Below are 12,525 nucleotides of genomic sequence, written 5' to 3'. Positions count from 1 at the left end.
GTAATAAGTAGGGAGGTCTTGAAACATATACAGATTATGAGGTAGGAGGTGCTTGTAGACTTAAAGTGCATTACGGTGGGGGGTTGGGTCAAAGAGATTGTTGGACTGTTGGGAAGGATCATTGACAATGCATATGCAGCACTCCTAATAAATAACTCTAATGAACAAAAAGAGAGACCCTGATTATTTTTTCTCAGCAGTTCTCGCAATCCTTTACAGGGACTTGCGGTCAGGTGCCTTTCAATCCCTATATCAGACAAGTGATGCAGTTGGTCAGGACACTCAATGGTGCTCTTGTAAAAATTAGTTAAAGTGGTTGCGGGGGGGTCTCACTTGCCTCAATCTCCTCAGGAAGTGGAGATGTGCTGTCTGGACCAAAGAGTGGTGTTGAGGGACCATGTGAGTTCAATGATTATGTGCACTCTCAGAAACTAGGTGTTCCTAACTCTTTCCATAGAGGATCCATACGTGTACTGAGGGATGGACATCCTGCACCTTCCTAAAGTCCACAATCATCTCTTTGGTCTTATCAATGTTGAGACTGAAATTGTTGTGTTCGCACCATTCTGCTATTGCATGAACAAAATCACCGGAGAGCTTGTGGATACAGGAATGTTTTATTCAGCAAAAATGAACAATAGACATCATATTGAGTTACTCTTTGAAGAAGAGGATTGGTTGACCTAATGTTACATGACATTTTTATATGCTAACAATCAAAGGTAGCAGGGCAATTTTATAGTTATAATATATCTACAATGCTTCCTTTGAATTACATATAGTTTTCAAGCACCTCCCTACGACCATGTCTTCAAAATAATCCTGTAATGTTGAGGATGCACCTACTAGCCAGGGCTCTATCTCCCTTTGAACTTGTTTGACATGTTTAATCAGTGGTTGGTATGCAGGAATTAGCATAACAGATTAGTAGTCAGAGAATCTGATGTGAGCAGCTTTGTATGCACCAGGATGTTGGTATAAACCAGGTCTAATGTGTTTTCACCTCTGAAGGCAAGGTCAACATGCTGAGAGAATTTTGGCAGGACTGATTTTAAGTTAGCATGATTGATGTCATCAGCAATGGTAAAATCCGGGTGGGATGTATACAGCCACAATCACCAATGGAAGTGAGCTCCCTCAGTAAATAGAAGGACCTGCACTTCACCATTGGCGAACAGTAGATCGTCACTAAACGAAGCATTCATACACTGGTTCTTATTAACATACAAACGCCATTTCCAGAAAAGTTGAGATGTTTTCCAAAATGCAATAAAAATAAAATTCTGTGATATGTTAATTCATGTGAACCCTTATTTAACTGACAAAGGTACAAAGAAAAGATTTTCAATAGTTTTACTGACCAACTTAATTGTATTTTGTAAATATACATAAATTTAGAATTTGACGGCTACAACACACTCAACAAAAGTTGGGACAGAGGCATGTTTACCATTGTGTTACATCACCTTTCCTTTTAATAACACTTTTTAATTATTTTGGAACTGAGGATACTAATTGTAATAGATTTGCAATTGGAAATTGATGCACCATCAATAACTCTCTGAGACGTGAGGCGAGATATAGGCTTTTATTGGCTGGAAGAAAGAACAAGCAGCAATTGACCACCACACTACATCCTGGAGACTGAGGCCGGGCTCAGTCTCCAATCGCCTTTATACCGGAGTCCGTGGGAGGAGCCACAGGAGCAGGTATATGTAGTTCACCAAAGAAATTTTGTCCATTCTTGCTTGATATAAGACTTTAGCTCCTCAACAGTCCGTGGTCTCCGTTGTCTGATTCTCCTCTTCATGATGCGCCATACATTTTCAATAGGAGATAGATCTGGACTGGCAGCAGGCCAGTCAAGCACACGCTGTTGTAGCCCATGCAAAATGTGGTCTGGCATTGTCCTGCTGAAATAAGCATGGACATCCCGGGAAGAGATGTTGCCTTGATGGCAACACATGTCTCTCTAAAATCCTAATATATGCCTCAGAGTCAATGGTATCTTCACATACATGCAACTCACCCATGCTGTGGGCACTGATGCACCCCTATACCATCACAGATGCTGACTTGTGCACCTTTTGCTGATAACAATCAGGATGATCGTTTTCATCTTTGGCACCGAGAACTCGACGCCCGTTTTTTCCGAAAACTAGCTGAAATGTGGATTCATCTGACCACAGCACATGGTTCCACAGTCTTTCGGTCCATCTGAAATGAGCTTGGCCCAGAGAACTTGCCGGCATTTCTGCATAGAGTCGATGTATGGCTTCCTCCTTGCGTAATACAATTTCAAGTTGCATTTCTGGATACAGCGACGAACTGTGTTAAGTGACAATTGTTTTCTGAAGTACTCCCGAGCCCAGGTGGCTATAATTGTCACAGTAGCATGATGGTTTCTTAGGCAGTGCCACCCGAGGGCTCGAAGATCACGTGCATTCAACAGTGGTTTCCGACCTTGCCCTTCAGATGTCTCTGAATTCTCTGAATCTTTTCACAATATTATGTACCGTAGGTGTTGAAAGACCTAAATTCTCTGCAATCTTGCGTTGGAAAAAGTTCCTTTTGAACTGACAAACAATTCTCTCACAAATTTTGGCACAAAGGGGTGAGCCACGACCCATCCTTGCTTGCAAAGACTGAGCCTTTGATGGACGCTACTTTTATTCCTCGTCATGATACCTCTCCTGCTACCAATTAGCCTGCTTAATGTGGAGTCTTCCAAACCGGTGGTACTTGAATATTCTGTGCACTTTTCAATCTTATTTTAACTCTGTCCCAACTTTTGTTGAGTGTATTGCAGCCATCAAATTCTAAGTTTGTGTATATTTACAAAATACAATTAAGTTGGTCAGTAAAACTATTGAAAATCTTCTCTTTGTACTTTTGTCAGTTAAATATAGGTTCACGTGAATTAACGTATCACAGATTTTTGTCTTTATTGCATTTTGGAAAATATCCCAACTTTTCTGGAAATGGGTTTGTAGATACATACAACTCCACTGTGGACCTTGCCAGAGATTGCAGGAATTCTGTTGACCTGAAAAGAAATGAAGCCTTCTCACTGTGTCCGCTTCAAGGATGATATCCTGGAGCCATGTTTCTGTCAGAATGAGTGTGCAGCTGTTCTTCATATCATGCTGATACAGTCTTAGGCGCAGGTAATCTAGTTTATTTTCTAGCGATCGAACATTTCAAATCAGAATCAACAGGAGAGCTGGCCTGAAGGGTTTCGTCCTTATTCTTGCACGAATACCTGCGTTCTTTCGTCACCTTCTTTCATCCTTGCACACTGCTTCTGATGGTGTCTCCTTGTGTGGCTGTAGCAGGCCACAACACAGTGCAGTAGTCCCATGTTGCAAAGCTTATTTGCTATCGAGCAACTTATTAGTGAGGTAGACTTGCAATAGTTGGGAGTTCTTAATATCCAGCAGTGTCATGTGATCATGAGAAAGAAATAAAGGACAAGAAATTACACCATTAATTGGAGCCAGAGTGGCCACTTCATCTGGAGCACTGCCATCTTTGGTTGCTTAGTGACATCTTTAAGGAAGGTTTATGCTAATTTATATTCATTGGCATGTTAAGACTTTTAAAATCTAAAAGTCGCTAGTTCAAGCCTTGGCTGAGGCTGCATGTGTGTCCTTGAGGAACACATTACTCTGCTTCAACACTGGTGCCAAGCTGTATGGGTCCTAATGCCCTTCCTTTGAACAATATTGGTGGCATGGAGAGGGGAGACTTGCAGCTTGGGCAACTGCCGGTCTTCCATAAAAAAAAACTTGCCCAGGCTTGCGCCCTGAAAACTTCCCAAGGCGCAAATCCATGGTCTATCGAGACTAACGGAGGCCTATTACAGTAGCAGATGACACACAATTGCATATCTGGATGGTAACACCCTATTTTCTCTGACTTCTGCTATGGCTGGAATAAACAAGTGGATGAACAATAATTTCTTGAAGCTAAATGAAGATAAAACTGAAATAATTTTGGTTGGTCCTAAAGCCAAAAGAGAGAAACTTCTTGATAAACTTGGGAACTTGGCTCTCCTTGTAAAATCAGAAGTAACTAGCCTGGGTGTTATCCTTGATTCAGATTTGAATTTTAAATCCCACATAAAGAAACTAACCAGAGCATCATTTCTACAATAAGAAATATTGCAAACGTATGTTTGTTTCTGTCACGTAATGATGCTGCACAAGTATTTCATGTTATAACGAATGGACTAGATTACTGTAGTGTACTTTTTATTGCCCTTCCAAAGCAATCTATTGACGAATATCAGCTCTTTCATGCTGCTGCTAGACTTTTAGCCAAAACCAGAATGAAGGAGCATATTACTCCCATACTGCCTACTCTGCATTGATTGTGTGTGTTAGAATTGATTTAAAAGTTGTTTTAAAAGGTCTTCGTGGTCTGGGGAAAGAGTATATCACAGAATCATTTTTATCTTATAATGCTGCTCTAGCAGTTAGGCCTGTAAGGATGCAGACTGAGTTGACACCAGCTCAAAACCTATTTGTTTAACCTTGCTTTTAACTATCATCTTATTGTCTTTTATTTTCATGTTTCATTTTATTTTTATATTTATACTTTTATCCTATTGTAAAGCACTTTGAACTACACCATCTGTATTAAAAGTGTTCTATAAATAAAGTTGTTATTATTATAAATAGAAACCATGTGGTGCTGGAAAATTCTGGAATGCCTGAGTATGGAAACCTAGTACATAGTATGTTGAAAATCATTTTTCAAAGTTGGAAAAGGACTCAGATGATTATTTTAACACTTTGACCTCATTTTGTAATGTGAAGAAAATAAGAGCTTGGATTTAAATTTGTTGATATTTAAATGCTTTTAAAAATTAAAATGTGACTGTACCCAATAACTGAATTTTTTTTTTCATTGAGAGCACAGGAAATAAGTGGTTTCTCTTATTCATTCCAGTCAGTGTTACACCATTGTCTTCCACCACTTCTGTCCCAATCTCTTCAGGTCAGACCTCCATCAATCCTCCTGCCATTTCCAGGTTTCTCGATTACATTGTGCCTCTGGTTGACACCCTTATCTTTCATATTGTCCAGGTCCATCTTTATATTTCACCTTTACATTCCTATGGAACCTCCATTCCTATACTGCAGTCATTCATGCTTTTTCCTCTTTACATCACACAAAAGGTAGCCTTGCTTTTATCCAAAATTGCTTCATGTCCTGTCTAAATCCCCTTGCCTTGACCTTTTATATTTAAAACTAAATTTGGAATTGAGCTCAAACTCCGAAGTCCCGAGCTGTAATATTGTGTTTTGTTCAAACAATAGGTTTGCAGATCCAACTTGACGAGACAGAAAGACCCCAATACCAGTTATCTACTTATAACTACAAAACTACGTTTATTAGAATAGAACAGAGCAAGCATTAAAACTAGTTGTGTATGGACCCCTCCCACTGCAGCACTCCTCCCATTCTGCTGATCTGCGGGGCTGTTCACGACTAGCCCATCAATGAAGCCCTTAGAAACTATCCTAAGCCCTGCAAATGCTCTATTTTTATACCCTTTGCACCAATATGAAATGCAGCAGCAACTAGACCAATACATAGCACCATTTCAAGCCACTGGATTAGAATTGTCATCACTCTTCACAAGTCCCACCCCTGCGATCACCATGTTTCCATGGCTATTCCCATATTATTGCATTCTGGTGGTGTATTCTCATAGTAGTAGTCGAAGCTCCTGCAGCCAACCAGTTCCTTTACATTGCAGGCCACAGTAGTGGTGAGACATTTGACAAGCATAAAGATTAACCCTTTAAAATACATAGCATGCCATTGTTTGATGTCCACTTATCCTAGCCAGTATGGTAAGTATAATATCATGTTTATGACCTGTAGATGCTGGAAGCACTTTGGAGCATCAAGAGGTGAATCATTTGATCTGGGATTCCCCAGTTACTGATCTGTTCTTGTAGCCTCTTGTTTCTGACAAGTAACAACTAATCCCTCATCCAGCCAATTCTTGGGATGTTGATAATGAACTGAAGGCAATTCAAATGAATGCAATTGCAATATGAAGGGAGAGTTCGCTTAAAGTGGAATGCAGATTAAAAGCCAGATGGTGAATAACTAGTGGCAGACTAGTTATCATAATTCTTAGCAAAGACGCGTTGCATTTTAAAATAAAGATCATGAGGAGATGATCCATTGAGTCTAATTAAGGAAGTCAAGGATGGTATCAAATTCAAAGTAAAGACATAATGTTGCTAAGATTATAATAGCCCAGAAGCTGGTAAATTTTAGAACCTAATAAATTAATGTCCAAAAGAAGGGGAAACAGAAATTTAAATTATTGAGCAAAAATGAAGACCGGCATTAGTAGCTTCTGCTTAACGATGCAGTGGTTTGTGCTGCTGCCTTAGAGTTCCAGTGACCCACCTAATCCTGACCATGGGTGCTGTCTGTGTGAAGCTTGAACTTGCTCGTTATGACCATATGGGTTTCTACCAGATCTCTCGTTTCCTCTTGTATCCTGGAAATGTGTTTGGGAAGTAAGCACAAGAGATTCTGCAGATGCTGGAAATGCTGAGTAACACACATCCAAAATGATGGAGGAACTGAGGAACTCAGCAGCTCAGGCAGTATGTGTGGAGGGGAATGGGGCTCACATTTTTGGCTGAGACCCTTCATTAGGATGTTCTGTAGCTGAATTCCTGCAGCATTTTATGTTATTGGTAATTGAGTTATTTGCTGCATGTCTCTCCATTCACCTATTGGCCACCCACATTACTGGTACAGGTAAGCAATGGGCAAATGGGGGGGAGCTGATGGGCATGTGAGAGAGAGTGGAATTGAGGTATATTAGTGGAGGGATGGTATAGTTCTGAGAGCAAAGACTTAGTAGACTGAATTGCCTCTTGTGCTGTAAGGAAATATGAGAAATATCAGTATATGAAAAGAGTACCTAAAATGCTACGGTAGCAATCTCAATGGATAGCAGTGCCTCCCAATAGCAGTAGAAAATCAAGGGTTGAAAAGGAGGGACAAGAGGAAAGGTGCTAGGCAACTTAATGGGGCTAAAGTTTGACTTGGGAAGATTGGGCAGGATAAGTGACTAAGATGGTAGTGGGGGAGCACTTTGGGACCAATGGCATAATTTTATTAGTTCTAAATTAGTCATGGAAAGGAACAGAACTAGTCCATAGTCTGAAGTTCCAAATTGTGGCTAGGCAGATTTTGGCAGTATTGGGCAAGGACTTGCAAGACGTGATTGGAATGTCAGAAATGAGAAAATCTGCAAATGCTGGAATTCAAAGTAATACACAAAATGCTAGAGGGACTCAGTAGGCCAGACTGCATGTATGGAAAAGAGTAAATAGTTGATGTTTCATAGATGTTGTCTGACCTGCTGAGTTCCTCCAGCATTTTGTGTGATTGGAGTATTTTGTTTACAGGAACAGGGGTGTCTGGCAAGTGGAAGGCTTTTAAAAGTGGGGTGATGAGAGTTCAAGGTCTGTATGTTCCTGTTCGAATGGAGCACTAAGCTGGAACACTGGATGACAAAAGATATTGAGCTACTTACTAATCAGGAAAAAGAAATGAAGCAGGCAGCTGGATTAGGTGAATCCCTGAAGGGTGCAGGAATATACTTAAGGAAATATGAAAGGCAAACAAGGGGCATAAGGTATCTTTGGCAGAGAAGGTTAAGGAGAATCGAAAGAGGTTTCATAAATATTTTATGAAAAAAAGAGAAACAAGGGAGAGATCAGTGCCCCCCAAAGACCAAAGTGGACATCTGTATGTGGAGTCCCAGAGGTCCTTAATAAATACTACTCTGTTTCTACCCTGGAGAATTACTTGGCAACTTTGGAACTTGAGATAGTTAATGGGGATGATTTGTGTGGTAGTTCAGGACTTTCTCTGCTGTAATGTGGATGTTTTAAAATCTATGAAGGTAAATAAATCAACAGGACCTAACCAGGTACATCCAAGAATACTATTGGAAGCTAGAGAAATTATGGGAGTGCTAGCTGAGGTCTTTGTTTGTTTATTTATTTATTCATTTACGGGATATGGGTGTTGCCAGCTAAGCCAACATTTACTGCCTATCCGTAGTTGCCCTTGAGAAGGTGGTGAGCTGTCTTCTTGAACTGCTGCATCCCTGAGGTGTAGGTACACCCACAGTGCTGTTAGGGAGGGAATTCCATGATTTTGATCCAGCGACGGTGAAGAAATGGTGGTATTTTTCCAAGTAAGGATGGTGAGTGACTTGGAGGGGTATTTCCAAATGATGGTGTTCCCAGAAATCTGCAGTTCTTGCCCTTCTAGGCGATAGTGGGAGTGAGTCTGGAAGGTGTTGCCATGGGAATTTTATGCATCATCATTACCAGCAATGGAAGTCTTGATAATGGCTAATATTGTGTCTTATTTAAGGGGGACTGAAAACAAAAACTTGAAATCGAAGCTCAGTAAGCCTAACTTCTTTGGTAAACACAAGGAAATCTGCAGATGCTGGAAATTCAAGCAATGCACACAAAATGCTGGTGGAATGCAGCAGGCCAGGCAGCATCTATAGGGAGAAGCACTGTTGACGTTTCGGGCTGAGACTCTTCGTCAGGACTGACAAAGGGTCTCGGCCAGAAACGTCGACAGTGCTTCTCCCTATAGACGTTGCCTGGCCTGCTGCATTCCACCAGCATTTTGTGTGTGTTGCTAACTTCTTTGGTAGTTAGTTACTATTGATGTTTCTGAGGGATTCGGTATACATGCACTTGAAAGTACATTTGCATGGGAGATCATGGCTCATGAATTTGAGTGTTATTTTTTGATGTCACCAAGAAAGCGATGAGGGTAGAGTGGTAAATGTGGTTTATATTATCTTCTGTAAAAACTTTGATAAGATTCCATCAAGTAGGATTCTATGGAAAGTTAGATTACATAGGATCCAGTGAGAGATAGCTAATTGGATCCACAATAGGTAGGAAACGGTAGGTCATGGTGGAAGGCTGTTTTTCATACTGGAGAGCTGTGACTAGGGATATTTCACAGCACTCAGTGCTTGGTCATGTGTATCAGTAATTTAGAAGAGGATGTACAAGACATGATTTGCAATTTTGCAGAGACACTAAATCGGGCAGTGTCAGAGACGGTGAACATGATTATCAAAGTTAACAGTGGAATATTAATCAGCTGAGTAAGTGGGCCAACTAGTAACAAACAGAACTTAATTCAGATAAGTGCAAGGTCTTGCATTGTGGGAAGACGAATTGGAGGAGAACTCTCACAGTGAATGGTAGGACCTTATAGAATAGAAGGATCTAGGAGTACAAATAGATGGCTACATTAAAGTGGCATCACAGGTAGACAGGTTGGTGAGAAGACTTTAGGCACACCATCCTTTATCACTGAGTACATGAATATAGAAATTGGGATGTTATGTAGCAGTTGTATAGGATGTTGAACTTTTTTTTTCCTCAGCCTTTGGTCGCAATCTACAGGAAAGATTACAGAGATTTCCAAGAATGTTGTCAGGTTGCCAGGACTTGAGGCATAGGATTATAAAGAGAGAAGCTAAGTGGATTGGGACTTTTTTTTAGTTTAGAAGAATGAGGCTTGATCTTACTGAAGTGTATAAAATGTACACAGTCTCCCCCACCCCAGTTGTGATATCAAGAACTAGACATGTTTAAAGTGATAGTTGAAAGATTTGATAGGAACCTGAAGGCAAGTTTTTCATTCAGAGGATGGTCTGCATGTGAAATAAGTAGTCAGAGGAAGTGATGAAGGTGTGTACATTAACGGTATATAAAGGCACTTGGACAGATACATGGATAGGAAAGGTTCAGATGGATTTGCAGGCAAGATGGGCATCTTGATCGACATGAATCATTTGGGCTGAAAGGCCTGTTTATGAGCTGGATGGCCTATGTCTAGGGAAATTGCAGGGATAATGAATACACTGATTGTGATCTTGCAAAATTTCCTGCATTCTGGAGGGGTTAGGCTTGTAATGTCTCAAATTACCCCATTCTAGAAAATAGGAAGTTGGAAGAAGCATAGGCCAACTACCCTATCTTGTCACTTAACTCAGCGTGTATTTCCAGAGACAAAAATGTAAGTGGAATCTGTGCTAAACAGAGTCATTCTAACATATTTAGAAAAGCATTGCCAACAGAACTGCTGGCTAGGAACTTGTTGTGATATACTACTCTCCCTTCTGCTGCAAGCTACTCTGCTAGGAATGTGTAAGAACCCCAAGAAAAAAGCATTTCTGGGCATGGCAACAGCAGCGTCTAATGTTGATTGGGCTCTGGGATGTCATTGGTGCCTGCCCTTCTCTTTGTTTGGCTGTGTAGTTCTCCCTGAATGGAGATTACTCTATGGTAAAAAGCACAAACTGAAAAGAAATCTCAGGCTGGGTCATATGCTCAGCCAAAAAACACCAGTTTTCATTATCTCCAAAAGCAATCGAGAGAGACCATTGTACCTACAGTGCATGGAAATGGTTGTGAGGAGTGGAACGTTTAAATACACAGGAGCTGCTGGGTGTGTGGAGGGCAGAGGTCAAAACTGTGTTTGTCATACACAGTACACAAATACACATGCGATGTGCACAAGCGCAGTGAAAAACTTAACTTTCAGCAGCATCACAGGCATAGAATGTCATATAAGCAACATTCACAGGATAACATAAATTAAAAATAGATTGTACACAATTTTTATGAAAAAGAATACAATTTGTGGCAAAACAGCATGCAACCTAGAATCAAAACAAGTGTCTGGTTTTTAAAGTGCAACGTGTGACTAGAGAACCAAGGGCACCAAAATGAATGAGAACTTCAGGGGTACTGCTGAGCATGGTACCGATGTGCTGAGAAAGTAGTAACAAGACCTATAGAAAATTGGAGGAGACTTTTGGGCAACAAGGCTTTAGGGAGAGGGAAATGGTGTTGGACAACTGACAATGTGAATAAAGGAACTGGTTGATGTGTGCTTGGAGTTTCACAACCCTTTCTGTAACTGTCCACACCAGAGAAAATTGCATATGAAGAAGTGTTGGAGCAGGTAGCATAATAAAGTCTGAGAGTAATACAGCACAGAAACAGACTCTTGAACAAACTTGTCAATGCCAATTATGGTGCCCACCAAACCAGTCCCACCTGCTTGCATTTGGCCCATATCCCTCTAAACCCTTCCTATTTGTGTTCTTAATATCCAAATGTCTTTTAAATGTTACTGTTGTATCTGCTTCAACTGCTTCCTCTGGCAGCTCATTCCACGTATGCACCACCTTCTGCATGAAGAGGTTGTCTCCTAGGTCCCTATTAGTTTGTTCATGTCTCATCTTCGCCCTATGCTCTCTATCTTTTAATTCCCCTTCACTGGAAAAGAAAAGTATGTTCACCCTATCTATGACATTCATGATTTTAAACACCTCTATATAAGGTGTTTGATGGATCTATAGCTCATCCTCTACATATCAATGAATAAACGTTTAGCTTGCCCAACCTCTCATTGTAGCAGTCCCTCGAATCCTGCTAGCATCCTCGTTAGTCTTCTCTACATTGCTTCCTGTTTAATGTTATCTTTCCAAGAACAAGGTGACCAAAATGGACCATTTTGTACAGCTGTAATCATGCCTGGACAATTGGCTAATGAAACCATCAATATTTGACTGTTGGATCTGTGTTGGGATCTCAGTTGCTTGCCAGCCATACAAAGGACCTAGTTGAAGTGAGTGGATGTATTGTGGCCAGATTTGCTGATGACATAAAAATAAGATTCGTAGTATATTTATTATCAAATTATGTATGCAGTATACAACCCCAAAGATTCATTTTCCCGCAGACAGTTATGAATCAGAAATCCCACAGGACCTGTTCAAAAAAAGCATCAAACACCCAACACACAAAAAAAAGAACAAATCATGAAAACGGCAAAAAACAAGTGAAAAACAGAAAATAAAACATTAGACATCATCACTGAAACAATGTTGGAATGGTCAGAGTAGTTCAGTTCAATTTAGCACTGTGTTGTTTGTTGACTACAGGCTGCAGAGCCAATATAAAAAAAGGTGTGACCAGAAACTAGAACTGGAGTCCAGTCCACAAACCGCATTGACTAAACCTTGCCCAAGACCACTTTCAGCATCGAGTGAGAGACCAGTCAAACACAGTCACAATTAGGAATGAAAGCATATTGTTAAGTTGTGAGTTTCAAAGGGGTCAAAGATGTGGGGAGAGTGAGCAGCTTTAAGTCCCTAGATGTCAAACTCTCTGACTGATCTAACCTGGTCCCAGCATATCAATGTAGTTATAAAGAAGGCAAGACAGCGCCATACTTGAGTTTTGAAAAAACTTCTATAGTTATACAGTGGAGAGCATTCTGACAGGCTGTATCACAGTCTGGTATGGAGGGATTACTGCACAGGACCGAAAGAAGCTGCAGAAGGTTATAAATCTAGTCAGCTCCATTTTGGGTACTAGTCTACAAAGTACCCAGGATACCTTCAGGGAGCAGTCTTAGAAA

At 40.6% G+C, this 12,525-nt stretch overlaps 1 protein-coding gene across 5 annotated transcripts in view; it reads left to right on the top strand.

Annotated features, from left to right (window-relative positions):
- Nucleotides 1-12,525, top strand: part of kansl1l (KAT8 regulatory NSL complex subunit 1-like) — a 99,741-nt gene that overhangs the window by 30,084 nt on the left and 57,132 nt on the right. The window lies entirely within an intron of this gene.

The sequence above is a fragment of the Hypanus sabinus genome, chromosome 4, assembly GCF_030144855.1.
Source record: "Hypanus sabinus isolate sHypSab1 chromosome 4, sHypSab1.hap1, whole genome shotgun sequence".
Taxonomy (NCBI): domain Eukaryota; kingdom Metazoa; phylum Chordata; class Chondrichthyes; order Myliobatiformes; family Dasyatidae; genus Hypanus; species Hypanus sabinus.
Note: the sequence above shows the minus strand (reverse complement) of the source record. Positions and strands in the feature narration are given on the sequence as shown.